Below are 19,584 nucleotides of genomic sequence, written 5' to 3' on the forward strand. Positions count from 1 at the left end.
TGAGCCGTGTATCTAATCCTATCCTGTGTGATACTGTCTGCTGAGCTGTGTATCTAATCCTATCCTGTGTGATACTGTCTGCTGAGCTGTGTATCTAATCCTCTCCTGTGTGATACTGTCTGCAGAGCTGTGTATTTAATCCTCTCCTGTGTGATACTGGCTGCTGAGCTGTGTATCTAATCCTACCCTGTGTGATACTGTCTGCTGAGCTGTGTATCTAATCCTCTCCTGTGTGATACTGTCTGCTGAGCTGTGTATCTAATCCTATCCTGTGTGATACTGTCTGCTGAGCTGTGTATCTCATCCTATCCTGTCTGCTGAGCTGTGTATCTAATCCTATCCTGTGTGATACTGTCTGCTGAGCTGTGTATCTAATCCTCTCCTGTGTGATACTGTCTCCTGAGCTGTGTATCTAATCCTCTCCTGTGTGATACTGTCTGCTGAGCCGTGTATCTAATCCTCTCCTGTGTGATACTGTCTGCTGAGCCGTGTATCTAATCCTCTCCTGTGTGATACTGTCTGCTGAGCTGTGTATCTAATCCTCTCCTGTGTGATACTGTCTGCTGAGCTGTGTATCTAATCCTCTCCTGTGTGATACTGTCTGCTGAGCTGTGTATCTAATCCTCTCCTGTGTGATACTGTCTGCTGAGCTGTGTATGTAATCCTCTCCTGTGTGATACTGTCTGCTGAGTCGTGTATCTAATCCTCTCCTGTGTGATACTGTCTGCTGAGCTGTGTATCTAATCCTCTCCTGTGTGATACTGTCTGCTGAGCTGTGTATCTAATCCTCTCCTGCGTGATACTGTCTGCTGAGCCGTGTATCTAATCCTCTCCTGTGTGATACTGTCTGCTGAGCCGTGTATCTAATCCTCTCCTGTGTGATACTGTCTGCTGAGCTGTGTATCTAATCCTCTCCTGTGTGATACTGTCTGCTGAGCCGTGTATCTAATCCTCTCCTGTGTGATACTGTCTGCTGAGCTGTGTATCTAATCCTCTCCTGTGTGATACTGTCTGCTGAGCTGTGTATCTAATCCTCTCCTGTGTGATACTGTCTGCTGAGCTGTGTATCTAATCCTCTCCTGTGTGATACTGTCTGCTGAGCTGTGTATCTAATCCTCTCCTGTGTGATACTGTCTGCTGAGCCGTGTATCTAATCCTCTCCTGTGTGATACTGTCTGCTGAGCCGTGTATCTAATCCTCTCCTGTGTGATACTGTCTGCTGAGCCGTGTATCTAATCCTCTCCTGTGTGATACTGTCTGCTGAGCCGTGTATCTAATCCTATCCTGTGTGATACTGTCTGCTGAGCCGTGTATCTAATCCTCTCCTGTGTGATACTGTCTGCTGAGCTGTGTATCTAATCCTCTCCTGTGTGATACTGTCTGCTGAGCTGTGTATCTAATCCTATCCTGTGTGATACTGTCTGCTGAGCTGTGTATCTAATCCTCTCCTGTGTGATACTGTCTGCTGAGCTGTGTATCTAATCCTCTCCTGTGTGATACTGTCTGCTGAGCTGTGTATCTAATCCTCTCCTGTGTGATACTGTCTGCTGAGCTGTGTATCTAATCCTATCCTGTGTGATACTGTCTGCTGAGCTGTGTATCTAATCCTCTCCTGTGTGATACTGTCTGCTGAGCTGTGTATCTAATCCTCTCCTGTGTGATACTGTCTGCTGAGCTGTGTATCTAATCCTCTCCTGTGTGATACTGTCTGCTGAGCCGTGTATCTAATCTTATGAGTGATACTTTCTGCTGCATCTAATTCCAGTTACATAGAATATGTCTTCAATCCAGTATGATCAGATAATTACAGGACGCTCTGGGGCGCGGGGGGTTAATAGTGAGGTCACGTGGTCAGCTCCAGCCGTGCAGGCTCCGCCCCCTGCTCCTCCTCAGTCTTCTCATTGATGAGTGATCGGAGCGCGGCTGACACCGTCCTCAGGTAGGAGCTGGCGACAGTAACTGGACCGGAGCCGCCTGCCAGATTCTGCTGCTCCGCACACACCTGATACCACAACAGCATGGACTGTAACTGCAGCTCCCGGGTCAGAACCAGCAGTCACATAACACTGCAGATACAGGAGGAACATATCTACCCACTCATAACTTATCACCCACAACACAAGAGATAACCATTATCTGCCCCAACAAGACACCGCGAGACTATCCTCCGCTCATCAACACCCAAATATCTCCTGTATGAAAGGGTAATAATACTGCCCCTATATACAAGAATATAATACTGCCCCTATATACAAGAATATAATACTGCCCCTATATACAAGAATATAATACTGCCCCTATATACAAGAATATAATACTGCCCCTATATACAAGAATATAATACTGCCCCTATATACAAGAATATAATACTGCCCCTATATACAAGAATATAATACTGCCCCTATGTACAAGAATATAATACTGCCCTATATACAAGAATATAATACTGCCCCTATGTACAAGAATATAACTACTATAATACTGCCCCTATATACAAGAATATAATACTGCCCCTATATACAAGAATATAATACTGCCCCTATATACAAGAATATAATACTGCCCCTATATACAAGAATATAATACTGCCCCTATGTACAAGAATATAATACTGCCCCTATATACAAGAATATAATACTGCCCCTGTGTACAAGAATATAACTACTATAATACTGCCCCTATATACAAGAATATAATACTGCCCCTATATACAAGAATATAATACTGCCCCTATATACAAGAATATAATACTGCCCCTATATACAAGAATATAATACTGCCCCTATATACAAGAATATAATACTGCCCCTATATACAAGAATATAATACTGCCCCTATGTACAAGAATATAATACTGCCCTATATACAAGAATATAATACTGCCCCTATGTACAAGAATATAACTACTATAATGCTGCCCCTATATACAAGAATATAATACTGCCCCTATATACAAGAATATAATACTGCCCCTATATACAAGAATATAATACTGCCCCTATATACAAGAATATAATACTGCCCCTATGTACAAGAATATAATACTGCCCCTATATACAAGAATATAATACTGCCCCTATGTACAAGAATATAACTACTATAATACTGCCCCTATATACAAGAATATAATACTGCCCCTATATACAAGAATATAATACTGCCCCTATATACAAGAATATAATACTGCCCCTATATACAAGAATATAATACTGCCCCTATATACAAGAATATAATACTGCCCCTATATACAAGAATATAATACTGCCCCTATGTACAAGAATATAATACTGCCCTATATACAAGAATATAATACTGCCCCTATGTACAAGAATATAACTACTATAATACTGCCCCTATATACAAGAATATAATACTGCCCCTATATACAAGAATATAATACTGCCCCTATATACAAGAATATAATACTGCCCCTATATACAAGAATATAATACTGCCCCTATGTACAAGAATATAATACTGCCCCTATATACAAGAATATAATACTGCCCCTATGTACAAGAATATAACTACTATAATACTGCCCCTATATACAAGAATATAATACTGCCCCTATATACAAGAATATAATACTGCCCCTATATACAAGAATATAATACTGCCCCTATATACAAGAATATAATACTGCCCCTATGTACAAGAATATAATACTGCCCCTATATACAAGAATATAATACTGCCCCTGTGTACAAGAATATAACTACTATAATACTGCCCCTATATACAAGAATATAATACTGCCCCTATATACAAGAATATAATACTGCCCCTATATACAAGAATATAATACTGCCCCTATATACAAGAATATAATACTGCCCCTATATACAAGAATATAATACTGCCCCTATATACAAGAATATAATACTGCCCCTATGTACAAGAATATAATACTGCCCTATATACAAGAATATAATACTGCCCCTATGTACAAGAATATAACTACTATAATACTGCCCCTATATACAAGAATATAATACTGCCCCTATATACAAGAATATAATACTGCCCCTATATACAAGAATATAATACTGCCCCTATATACAAGAATATAATACTGCCCCTATGTACAAGAATATAATACTGCCCCTATATACAAGAATATAATACTGCCCCTGTGTACAAGAATATAACTACTATAATACTGCCCCTATATACAAGAATATAATACTGCCCCTATATACAAGAATATAATACTGCCCCTATATACAAGAATATAATACTGCCCCTATATACAAGAATATAATACTGCCCCTATATACAAGAATATAATACTGCCCCTATATACAAGAATATAATACTGCCCCTATGTACAAGAATATAATACTGCCCTATATACAAGAATATAATACTGCCCCTATGTACAAGAATATAACTACTATAATGCTGCCCCTATATACAAGAATATAATACTGCCCCTATATACAAGAATATAATACTGCCCCTATATACAAGAATATAATACTGCCCCTATATACAAGAATATAATACTGCCCCTATGTACAAGAATATAATACTGCCCCTATATACAAGAATATAATACTGCCCCTATGTACAAGAATATAACTACTATAATACTGCCCCTATATACAAGAATATAATACTGCCCCTATATACAAGAATATAATACTGCCCCTATATACAAGAATATAATACTGCCCCTATATACAAGAATATAATACTGCCCCTATATACAAGAATATAATACTGCCCCTATATACAAGAATATAATACTGCCCCTATGTACAAGAATATAATACTGCCCTATATACAAGAATATAATACTGCCCCTATGTACAAGAATATAACTACTATAATACTGCCCCTATATACAAGAATATAATACTGCCCCTATATACAAGAATATAATACTGCCCCTATATACAAGAATATAATACTGCCCCTATATACAAGAATATAATACTGCCCCTATGTACAAGAATATAATACTGCCCCTATATACAAGAATATAATACTGCCCCTATGTACAAGAATATAACTACTATAATACTGCCCCTATATACAAGAATATAATACTGCCCCTATATACAAGAATATAATACTGCCCCTATATACAAGAATATAATACTGCCCCTATATACAAGAATATAATACTGCCCCTATATACAAGAATATAATACTGCCCCTATATACAAGAATATAATACTGCCCCTATGTACAAGAATATAATACTGCCCTATATACAAGAATATAATACTGCCCCTATGTACAAGAATATAACTACTATAATACTGCCCCTATATACAAGAATATAATACTGCCCCTATATACAAGAATATAATACTGCCCCTATATACAAGAATATAATACTGCCCCTATATACAAGAATATAATACTGCCCCTATATACAAGAATATAATACTGCCCCTATATACAAGAATATAATACTGCCCCTATGTACAAGAATATAATACTGCCCCTATATACAAGAATATAATACTGCCCCTATGTACAAGAATATAATACTGCCCTATATACAAGAATATAATACTGCCCCTATGTACAAGAATATAACTACTATAATGCTGCCCCTATATACAAGAATATAATACTGCCCCTATATACAAGAATATAATACTGCCCCTATATACAAGAATATAATACTGCCCCTATATACAAGAATATAATACTGCCCCTATGTACAAGAATATAATACTGCCCCTATATACAAGAATATAATACTGCCCCTATATACAAGAATATAATACTGCCCCTATATACAAGAATATAATACTGCCCCTATATACAAGAATATAATACTGCCCCTATATACAAGAATATAATACTGCCCCTATATACAAGAATATAATACTGCCCCTATATACAAGAATATAATACTGCCCCTATATACAAGAATATAATACTGCCCCTATATACAAGAATATAATACTGCCCCTATATACAAGAATATAATACTGCCCCTATATACAAGAATATAATACTGCCCCTATATACAAGAATATAATACTGCCCCTATATACAAGAATATAATACTGCCCCTATGTACAAGAATATAATACTGCCCCTATGTACAAGAATATAATACTGCCCTATATACAAGAATATAATACTGCCCCTATGTACAAGAATATAACTACTATAATGCTGCCCCTATATACAAGAATATAATACTGCCCCTATATACAAGAATATAATACTGCCCCTATATACAAGAATATAATACTGCCCCTATATACAAGAATATAATACTGCCCCTATGTACAAGAATATAATACTGCCCCTATATACAAGAATATAATACTGCCCCTATGTACAAGAATATAACTACTATAATACTGCCCCTATATACAAGAATATAATACTGCCCCTATATACAAGAATATAATACTGCCCCTATATACAAGAATATAATACTGCCCCTATATACAAGAATATAATACTGCCCCTATATACAAGAATATAATACTGCCCCTATATACAAGAATATAATACTGCCCCTATGTACAAGAATATAATACTGCCCTATATACAAGAATATAATACTGCCCCTATGTACAAGAATATAACTACTATAATACTGCCCCTATATACAAGAATATAATACTGCCCCTATATACAAGAATATAATACTGCCCCTATATACAAGAATATAATACTGCCCCTATATACAAGAATATAATACTGCCCCTATGTACAAGAATATAATACTGCCCCTATATACAAGAATATAATACTGCCCCTATGTACAAGAATATAACTACTATAATACTGCCCCTATATACAAGAATATAATACTGCCCCTATATACAAGAATATAATACTGCCCCTATATACAAGAATATAATACTGCCCCTATATACAAGAATATAATACTGCCCCTATATACAAGAATATAATACTGCCCCTATATACAAGAATATAATACTGCCCCTATATACAAGAATATAATACTGCCCCTATATACAAGAATATAATACTGCCCCTATATACAAGAATATAATACTGCCCCTATATACAAGAATATAATACTGCCCCTATATACAAGAATATAATACTGCCCCTATATACAAGAATATAATACTGCCCCTATATACAAGAATATAATACTGCCCCTATGTACAAGAATATAATACTGCCCCTATGTACAAGAATATAATACTGCCCTATATACAAGAATATAATACTGCCCCTATGTACAAGAATATAACTACTATAATGCTGCCCCTATATACAAGAATATAATACTGCCCCTATATACAAGAATATAATACTGCCCCTATATACAAGAATATAATACTGCCCCTATATACAAGAATATAATACTGCCCCTATGTACAAGAATATAATACTGCCCCTATATACAAGAATATAATACTGCCCCTATGTACAAGAATATAACTACTATAATACTGCCCCTATATACAAGAATATAATACTGCCCCTATATACAAGAATATAATACTGCCCCTATATACAAGAATATAATACTGCCCCTATATACAAGAATATAATACTGCCCCTATATACAAGAATATAATACTGCCCCTATATACAAGAATATAATACTGCCCCTATGTACAAGAATATAATACTGCCCTATATACAAGAATATAATACTGCCCCTATGTACAAGAATATAACTACTATAATACTGCCCCTATATACAAGAATATAATACTGCCCCTATATACAAGAATATAATACTGCCCCTATATACAAGAATATAATACTGCCCCTATATACAAGAATATAATACTGCCCCTAGAATATAATACTGCCCCTATATACAAGAATATAATACTGCCCCTATGTACAAGAATATAACTACTATAATACTGCCTCTGCCCTATATACAAGAATATAATACTGCCCCTATATACAAGAATATAATACTGCCGCCTATATACAAGAATATAATACTGCCGGCCTATATACAAGAATATAATACTGCCCCTATATACAAGAATATAATACTGCCCCTATATACAAGAATATAATACTGCCCCTATGTACAAGAATATAATACTGCCCTATATACAAGAATATAATACTGCCCCTATGTACAAGAATATAACTACTATAATACTGCCCCTATATACAAGAATATAATACTGCCCCTATATACAAGAATATAATACTGCCCCTATATACAAGAATATAATACTGCCCCTATATACAAGAATATAATACTGCCCCCTATATACAAGAATATAATACTGCCCCTAATATACAAGAATATAATACTGCCCCTATGTACAAGAATATAACTACTATACTGCCCTATATACAAGAATATAATACTGCCCCTATATACAAGAATATAATACTGCCCCTATATACAAGAATATAATACTGCCCCTATATACAAGAATATAATACTGCCCCTATATACAAGAATATAATACTGCCCCTATATACAAGAATATAATACTGCCCCTATGTACAAGAATATAATACTGCCCTATATACAAGAATATAATACTGCCCCTATGTACAAGAATATAACTACTATAATACTGCCCCTATATACAAGAATATAATACTGCCCCTATATACAAGAATATAATACTGCCCCTATACAAGAATATAATACTGCCCCTATATACAAGAATATAATACTGCCCCTATATACAAGAATATAATACTGCCCCTATATACAAGAATATAATACTGCCCCTATGTACAAGAATATAATACTGCCCCTATATACAAGAATATAATACTGCCCCTATGTACAAGAATATAACTACTATAATACTGCCCCTATATACAAGAATATAATACTGCCCCTATATACAAGAATATAATACTGCCCCTATATACAAGAATATAATACTGCCCCCTATATACAAGAATATAATACTGCCCCTATGTACAAGAATATAATACTGCCCCTATATACAAGAATATAATACTGCCCCTATGTACAAGAATATAACTACTATAATACTGCCCCTATATACAAGAATATAATACTGCCCCTATATACAAGAATATAATACTGCCCCTATATACAAGAATATAATACTGCCCCTATATACAAGAATATAATACTGCCCCTATATACAAGAATATAATACTGCCCCTATATACAAGAATATAATACTGCCCCTATGTACAAGAATATAATACTGCCCTATATACAAGAATATAATACTGCCCCTATGTACAAGAATATAACTACTATAATACTGCCCCTATATACAAGAATATAATACTGCCCCTATATACAAGAATATAATACTGCCCCTATATACAAGAATATAATACTGCCCCTATATACAAGAATATAATACTGCCCCTATGTACAAGAATATAATACTGCCCCTATATACAAGAATATAATACTGCCCCTATGTACAAGAATATAACTACTATAATACTGCCCCTATATACAAGAATATAATACTGCCCCTATATACAAGAATATAATACTGCCCCTATATACAAGAATATAATACTGCCCCTATATACAAGAATATAATACTGCCCCTATATACAAGAATATAATACTGCCCCTATATACAAGAATATAATACTGCCCCTATATACAAGAATATAATACTGCCCCTATATACAAGAATATAATACTGCCCCTATGTACAAGAATATAATACTGCCCTATATACAAGAATATAATACTGCCCCTATATACAAGAATAACTATAATACTGCCCCTATATACAAGAATATAATACTGCCCCTATATACAAGAATATAATACTGCCCCTATATACAAGAATATAATACTGCCCCTATATACAAGAATATAATACTGCCCCTATGTACAAGAATATAATACTGCCCCTATATACAAGAATATAATACTGCCCCTATGTACAAGAATATAACTACTATAATACTGCCCCTATATACAAGAATATAATACTGCCCCTATATACAAGAATATAATACTGCCCCTATATACAAGAATATAATACTGCCCCTATATACAAGAATATAATACTGCCCCTATATACAAGAATATAATACTGCCCCTATATACAAGAATATAATACTGCCCCTATGTACAAGAATATAATACTGCCCTATATACAAGAATATAATACTGCCCCTATGTACAAGAATATAACTACTATAATACTGCCCCTATATACAAGAATATAATACTGCCCCTATATACAAGAATATAATACTGCCCCTATATACAAGAATATAATACTGCCCCTATATACAAGAATATAATACTGCCCCTATATACAAGAATATAATACTGCCCCTATGTACAAGAATATAATACTGCCCTATATACAAGAATATAATACTGCCCCTATGTACAAGAATATAACTACTATAATACTGCCCCTATATACAAGAATATAATACTGCCCCTATATACAAGAATATAATACTGCCCCTATATACAAGAATATAATACTGCCCCTATATACAAGAATATAATACTGCCCCTATGTACAAGAATATAATACTGCCCTATATACAAGAATATAATACTGCCCCTATGTACAAGAATATAACTACTATAATACTGCCCCTATATACAAGAATATAATACTGCCCCTATATACAAGAATATAATACTGCCCCTATATACAAGAATATAATACTGCCCCTATATACAAGAATATAATACTGCCCCTATATACAAGAATATAATACTGCCCCTATGTACAAGAATATAATACTGCCCCTATATACAAGAATATAATACTGCCCCTATGTACAAGAATATAATACTGCCCCTATATACAAGAATATAATACTGCCCCTATATACAAGAATATAATACTGCCCCTATATACAAGAATATAATACTGCCCCTATGTACAAGAATATAATACTGCCCCTATATACAAGAATATAATACTGCCCCTATGTACAAGAATATAACTACTATAATACTGCCCCTATATACAAGAATATAATACTGCCCCTATATACAAGAATATAATACTGCCCCTATATACAAGAATATAATACTGCCCCTATATACAAGAATATAATACTGCCCCTATATACAAGAATATAATACTGCCCCTATATACAAGAATATAATACTGCCCCTATGTACAAGAATATAATACTGCCCTATATACAAGAATATAATACTGCCCCTATGTACAAGAATATAACTACTATAATACTGCCCCTATATACAAGAATATAATACTGCCCCTATATACAAGAATATAATACTGCCCCTATATACAAGAATATAATACTGCCCCTATATACAAGAATATAATACTGCCCCTATGTACAAGAATATAATACTGCCCTATATACAAGAATATAATACTGCCCCTATGTACAAGAATATAACTACTATAATACTGCCCCTATATACAAGAATATAATACTGCCCCTATATACAAGAATATAATACTGCCCCTATATACAAGAATATAATACTGCCCCTATATACAAGAATATAATACTGCCCCTATATACAAGAATATAATACTGCCCCTATGTACAAGAATATAATACTGCCCCTATGTACAAGAATATAATACTGCCCCTATGTACAAGAATATAACTACTATAATACTGCCCCTATATACAAGAATATAATACTGCCCCTATATACAAGAATATAATACTGCCCCTATATACAAGAATATAATACTGCCCCTATATACAAGAATATAATACTGCCCCTATATACAAGAATATAATACTGCCCCTATATACAAGAATATAATACTGCCCCTATATACAAGAATATAATACTGCCCCTATGTACAAGAATATAATACTGCCCCTATATACAAGAATATAATACTGCCCCTATGTACAAGAATATAACTACTATAATACTGCCCCTATATACAAGAATATAATACTGCCCCTATATACAAGAATATAATACTGCCCCTATATACAAGAATATAATACTGCCCCTATATACAAGAATATAATACTGCCCCTATATACAAGAATATAATACTGCCCCTATATACAAGAATATAATACTGCCCCTATGTACAAGAATATAATACTGCCCCTATATACAAGAATATAATACTGCCCCTATGTACAAGAATATAACTACTATAATACTGCCCCTATATACAAGAATATAATACTGCCCCTATATACAAGAATATAATACTGCCCCTATATACAAGAATATAATACTGCCCCTATATACAAGAATATAATACTGCCCCTATATACAAGAATATAATACTGCCCCTATATACAAGAATATAATACTGCCCCTATATACAAGAATATAATACTGCCCCTATGTACAAGAATATAATACTGCCCCTATATACAAGAATATAATACTGCCCCTATGTACAAGAATATAACTACTATAATACTGCCCCTATATACAAGAATATAATACTGCCCCTATATACAAGAATATAATACTGCCCCTATATACAAGAATATAATACTGCCCCTATATACAAGAATATAATACTGCCCCTATATACAAGAATATAATACTGCCCCTATATACAAGAATATAATACTGCCCCTATATACAAGAATATAATACTGCCCCTATGTACAAGAATATAATACTGCCCCTATATACAAGAATATAATACTGCCCCTATGTACAAGAATATAACTACTATAATACTGCCCCTATATACAAGAATATAATACTGCCCCTATATACAAGAATATAATACTGCCCCTATATACAAGAATATAATACTGCCCCTATATACAAGAATATAATACTGCCCCTATATACAAGAATATAACTACTATAATACTGCCCCTATGTACAAGAATATAATACTGCCCCTATATACAAGAATATAATACTGCCCCTATATACAAGAATATAATAATACTGCCCCTATATACAAGAATATAATACTGCCCCTATATACAAGAATATAATACTGCCCCTATATACAAGAATATAATACTATAATACTGCCCCTATATACAAGAATATAACTACTATAATACTGCCCCTATATACAAGAATATAACTACTATAATACTGCCCCTATGTACAAGAATATAACTACTATAATACTGCTCCCTATGTACAAGAATATAATACTATAATACTGCCTCTATGTACAAGAATATAACTACTATAATACTGTCCCCTATATACAAGAATATAATACTATAATACTGCCCCTATATACAAGAATATAACTACTATAATACTGCTCCTATATACAAGAATATAACTACTATAATACTGCCTCTATATACAAGAATATAACTACTATAATACTGCCTCTATATACAAGAATATAACTGCTATAATACTGCCCCTATATACAAGAATATAACTACTATAATACTGCCCCTATATACAAGAATATAACTACTATAATACTGCCTCTATATACAAGAATATAACTACTATAATACTGCCCTCTATATACAAGAATATAACTGCTATAATACTGCCCCTATATACAAGAATATAACTACTATAATACTGCCTCTATGTACAAGAATATAACTACTATAATACTGCCCCCTATGTACAAGAATATAATACTATAATACTGCCCCTATATACAAGAATATAACTACTATAATACTGCCCTATGTACAAGAATATAACTACTATAATACTGCCCCCCTATATACAAGAATATATCTACTATAATACTGCCCCTATGTACAAGAATATAACTACTATAATACTGCCCCTATGTACAAGAATATAACTACTATAATACTGCCCCCTATATACAAGAATATATCTACTATAATACTGCCCCTATGTACAAGAATATAACTACTATAATACTGCCCCCTATGTACAAGAATATAATACTATAATACTGCCCCTATATACAAGAATATAACTACTATAATACTGCCCCTATGTACAAGAATATAACTACTATAATACTGCCCCCTATATACAAGAATATATCTACTATAATACTGCCCCTATGTACAAGAATATAACTACTATAATACTGCCTCTATGTACAAGAATATAACTACTATAATACTGCCCCCTATATACAAGAATATAATACTATAATACTGCCCCTATATACAAGAATATAACTACTATAATACTGCTCCTATATACAAGAATATAACTACTATAATACTGCCTCTATATACAAGAATATAACTACTATAATACTGCCTCTATATACAAGAATATAACTGCTATAATACTGCCCCTATATACAAGAATATAACTACTATAATACTGCCCCTATATACAAGAATATAACTACTATAATACTGCCTCTATATACAAGAATATAACTACTATAATACTGCCTCTATATACAAGAATATAACTGCTATAATACTGCCCCTATATACAAGAATATAATACTGCCCCTATGTACAAGAATATAATACTGCCCCTATATACAAGAATATAATACTGCCCCTATATACAAGAATATAATACTGCCCCTATATACAAGAATATAATACTGCCCCTATGTACAAGAATATAATACTGCCCCTATATACAAGAATATAATACTGCCCCTATGTACAAGAATATAACTACTATAATACTGCCCCTATATACAAGAATATAATACTGCCCCTATATTCAAGAATATAATACTGCCCCTATATACAAGAATATAATACTGCCCCTATATACAAGAATATAATACTGCCCCTATATACAAGAATATAATACTGCCCCTATATACAAGAATATAATACTGCCCCTATGTACAAGAATATAATACTGCCCTATATACAAGAATATAATACTGCCCCTATGTACAAGAATATAACTACTATAATACTGCCCCTATATACAAGAATATAATACTGCCCCTATATACAAGAATATAATACTGCCCCTATATACAAGAATATAATACTGCCCCTATATACAAGAATATAATACTGCCCCTATGTACAAGAATATAATACTGCCCTATATACAAGAATATAATACTGCCCCTATGTACAAGAATATAACTACTATAATACTGCCCCTATATACAAGAATATAATACTGCCCCTATATACAAGAATATAATACTGCCCCTATATACAAGAATATAATACTGCCCCTATATACAAGAATATAATACTGCCCCTATATACAAGAATATAATACTGCCCCTATGTACAAGAATATAATACTGCCCCTATGTACAAGAATATAATACTGCCCCTATGTACAAGAATATAACTACTATAATACTGCCCCTATATACAAGAATATAATACTGCCCCTATATACAAGAATATAATACTGCCCCTATATACAAGAATATAATACTGCCCCTATATACAAGAATATAATACTGCCCCTATATACAAGAATATAATACTGCCCCTATATACAAGAATATAATACTGCCCCTATATACAAGAATATAATACTGCCCCTATGTACAAGAATATAATACTGCCCCTATATACAAGAATATAATACTGCCCCTATGTACAAGAATATAACTACTATAATACTGCCCCTATATACAAGAATATAATACTGCCCCTATATACAAGAATATAATACTGCCCCTATATACAAGAATATAATACTGCCCCTATATACAAGAATATAATACTGCCCCTATATACAAGAATATAATACTGCCCCTATGTACAAGAATATAATACTGCCCCTATATACAAGAATATAATACTGCCCCTATGTACAAGAATATAACTACTATAATACTGCCCCTATATACAAGAATATAATACTGCCCCTATATACAAGAATATAATACTGCCCCTATATACAAGAATATAATACTGCCCCTATATACAAGAATATAATACTGCCCCTATATACAAGAATATAATACTGCCCCTATATACAAGAATATAATACTGCCCCTATATACAAGAATATAATACTGCCCCTATGTACAAGAATATAATACTGCCCCTATGTACAAGAATATAACTACTATAATACTGCCCCTATATACAAGAATATAATACTGCCCCTATATACAAGAATATAATACTGCCCCTATATACAAGAATATAATACTGCCCCTATATACAAGAATATAATACTGCCCCTATATACAAGAATATAATACTGCCCCTATATACAAGAATATAATACTGCCCCTATATACAAGAATATAATACTGCCCCTATGTACAAGAATATAATACTGCCCCTATATACAAGAATATAATACTGCCCCTATGTACAAGAATATAACTACTATAATACTGCCCCTATATACAAGAATATAATACTGCCCCTATATACAAGAATATAATACTGCCCCTATATACAAGAATATAATACTGCCCCTATATACAAGAATATAATACTGCCCCTATATTCAAGAATATAATACTGCCCCTATATACAAGAATATAATACTGCCCCTATATACAAGAATATAATACTGCCCCTATATACAAGAATATAATACTGCCCCTATATACAAGAATATAATACTGCCCCTATGTACAAGAATATAATACTGCCCTATATACAAGAATATAATACTGCCCCTATGTACAAGAATATAACTACTATAATACTGCCCCTATATACAAGAATATAATACTGCCCCTATATACAAGAATATAATACTGCCCCTATATACAAGAATATAATACTGCCCCTATGTACAAGAATATAATACTGCCCTATATACAAGAATATAATACTGCCCCTATGTACAAGAATATAACTACTATAATACTGCCCCTATATACAAGAATATAATACTGCCCCTATATACAAGAATATAATACTGCCCCTATATACAAGAATATAATACTGCCCCTATATACAAGAATATAATACTGCCCCTATATACAAGAATATAATACTGCCCCTATGTACAAGAATATAATACTGCCCCTATGTACAAGAATATAATACTGCCCCTATGTACAAGAATATAACTACTATAATACTGCCCCTATATACAAGAATATAATACTGCCCCTATATACAAGAATATAATACTGCCCCTATATACAAGAATATAATACTGCCCCTATATACAAGAATATAATACTGCCCCTATATACAAGAATATAATACTGCCCCTATATACAAGAATATAATACTGCCCCTATATACAAGAATATAATACTGCCCCTATGTACAAGAATATAATACTGCCCCTATATACAAGAATATAATACTGCCCCTATGTACAAGAATATAACTACTATAATACTGCCCCTATATACAAGAATATAATACTGCCCCTATATACAAGAATATAATACTGCCCCTATATACAAGAATATAATACTGCCCCTATATACAAGAATATAATACTGCCCCTATATACAAGAATATAATACTGCCCCTATATACAAGAATATAATACTGCCCCTATGTACAAGAATATAATACTGCCCCTATATACAAGAATATAATACTGCCCCTATGTACAAGAATATAACTACTATAATACTGCCCCTATATACAAGAATATAATACTGCCCCTATATACAAGAATATAATACTGCCCCTATATACAAGAATATAATACTGCCCCTATATACAAGAATATAATACTGCCCCTATATACAAGAATATAATACTGCCCCTATATACAAGAATATAATACTGCCCCTATGTACAAGAATATAATACTGCCCCTATATACAAGAATATAATACTGCCCCTATGTACAAGAATATAACTACTATAATACTGCCCCTATATACAAGAATATAATACTGCCCCTATATACAAGAATATAATACTGCCCCTATATACAAGAATATAATACTGCCCCTATATACAAGAATATAATACTGCCCCTATATACAAGAATATAATACTGCCCCTATATACAAGAATATAATACTGCCCCTATATACAAGAATATAATACTGCCCCTATGTACAAGAATATAATACTGCCCCTATATACAAGAATATAATACTGCCCCTATGTACAAGAATATAACTACTATAATACTGCCCCTATATACAAGAATATAATACTGCCCCTATATACAAGAATATAATACTGCCCCTATATACAAGAATATAATACTGCCCCTATATACAAGAATATAATACTGCCCCTATATACAAGAATATAATACTGCCCCTATATACAAGAATATAATACTGCCCCTATATACAAGAATATAATACTGCCCCTATATACAAGAATATAACTACTATAATACTGCCCCTATGTACAAGAATATAATACTGCCCCTATATACAAGAATATAATACTGCCCCTATATACAAGAATATAATAATACTGCCCCTATATACAAGAATATAATACTGCCCCTATATACAAGAATATAATACTATAATACTGCCCCTATATACAAGAATATAACTACTATAATACTGCCCCTATATACAAGAATATAACTACTATAATACTGCCCCTATGTACAAGAATATAACTACTATAATACTGCCCCCTATGTACAAGAATATAATACTATAATACTGCCTCTATGTACAAGAATATAACTACTATAATACTGTCCCCTATATACAAGAATATAATACTATAATACTGCCCCTATATACAAGAATATAACTACTATAATACTGCTCCTATATACAAGAATATAACTACTATAATACTGCCTCTATATACAAGAATATAACTACTATAATACTGCCTCTATATACAAGAATATAACTGCTATAATACTGCCCCTATATACAAGAATATAACTACTATAATACTGCCGCTATATACAAGAATATAACTACTATAATACTGCCTCTATATACAAGAATATAACTACTATAATACTGCCTCTATATACAAGAATATAACTGCTATAATACTGCCCCTATATACAAGAATATAACTACTATAATACTGCCTCTATGTACAAGAATATAACTACTATAATACTGCCCCCTATGTACAAGAATATAATACTATAATACTGCCCCTATATACAAGAATATAACTACTATAATACTGCCCCTATGTACAAGAATATAACTACTATAATACTGCCCCCTATATACAAGAATATATCTACTATAATACTGCCCCTATGTACAAGAATATAACTACTATAATACTGCCGCTATGTACAAGAATATAACTACTATAATACTGCCCCCTATATACAAGAATATATCTACTATAATACTGCCCCTATGTACAAGAATATAACTACTATAATACTGCCCCCCTATGTACAAGAATATAATACTATAATACTGCCCCTATATACAAGAATATAACTACTATAATACTGCCCCTATGTACAAGAATATAACTACTATAATACTGCCCCCTATATACAAGAATATATCTACTATAATACTGCCCCTATGTACAAGAATATAACTACTATAATACTGCCTCTATGTACAAGAATATAACTACTATAATACTGCCCCCTATATACAAGAATATAATACTATAATACTGCCCCTATATACAAGAATATAACTACTATAATACTGCTCCTATATACAAGAATATAACTACTATAATACTGCCCCCTATATACAAGAATATAACTACTATAATACTGCCTCTATATACAAGAATATAACTACTATAATACTGCCTCTATATACAAGAATATAACTGCTATAATACTGCCCCTATATACAAGAATATAACTACTATAATACTGCCCCTATATACAAGAATATAACTACTATAATACTGCCTCTATATACAAGAATATAACTACTATAATACTGCCTCTAT

General features: G+C 32.8%; 1 protein-coding gene across 1 annotated transcript in view; it reads left to right on the plus strand.

Annotated features, from left to right (window-relative positions):
* The first annotated feature begins 1,867 nt into the window (after positions 1-1,867).
* The window catches only part of LOC142245649 (sulfotransferase 1 family member D1-like), a 50,467-nt gene continuing 32,750 nt past the window's right edge, over positions 1,868-19,584 (plus strand). The window contains exon 1 of the mRNA XM_075318545.1: positions 1,868-1,939. The gene's annotated coding sequence lies outside the window, so the exon portion shown is untranslated. The remainder of the gene's footprint in view (positions 1,940-19,584) is intronic.

This window comes from Anomaloglossus baeobatrachus, chromosome 7 (assembly GCF_048569485.1).
Source record: "Anomaloglossus baeobatrachus isolate aAnoBae1 chromosome 7, aAnoBae1.hap1, whole genome shotgun sequence".
Lineage (NCBI taxonomy): Eukaryota > Metazoa > Chordata > Amphibia > Anura > Aromobatidae > Anomaloglossus > Anomaloglossus baeobatrachus.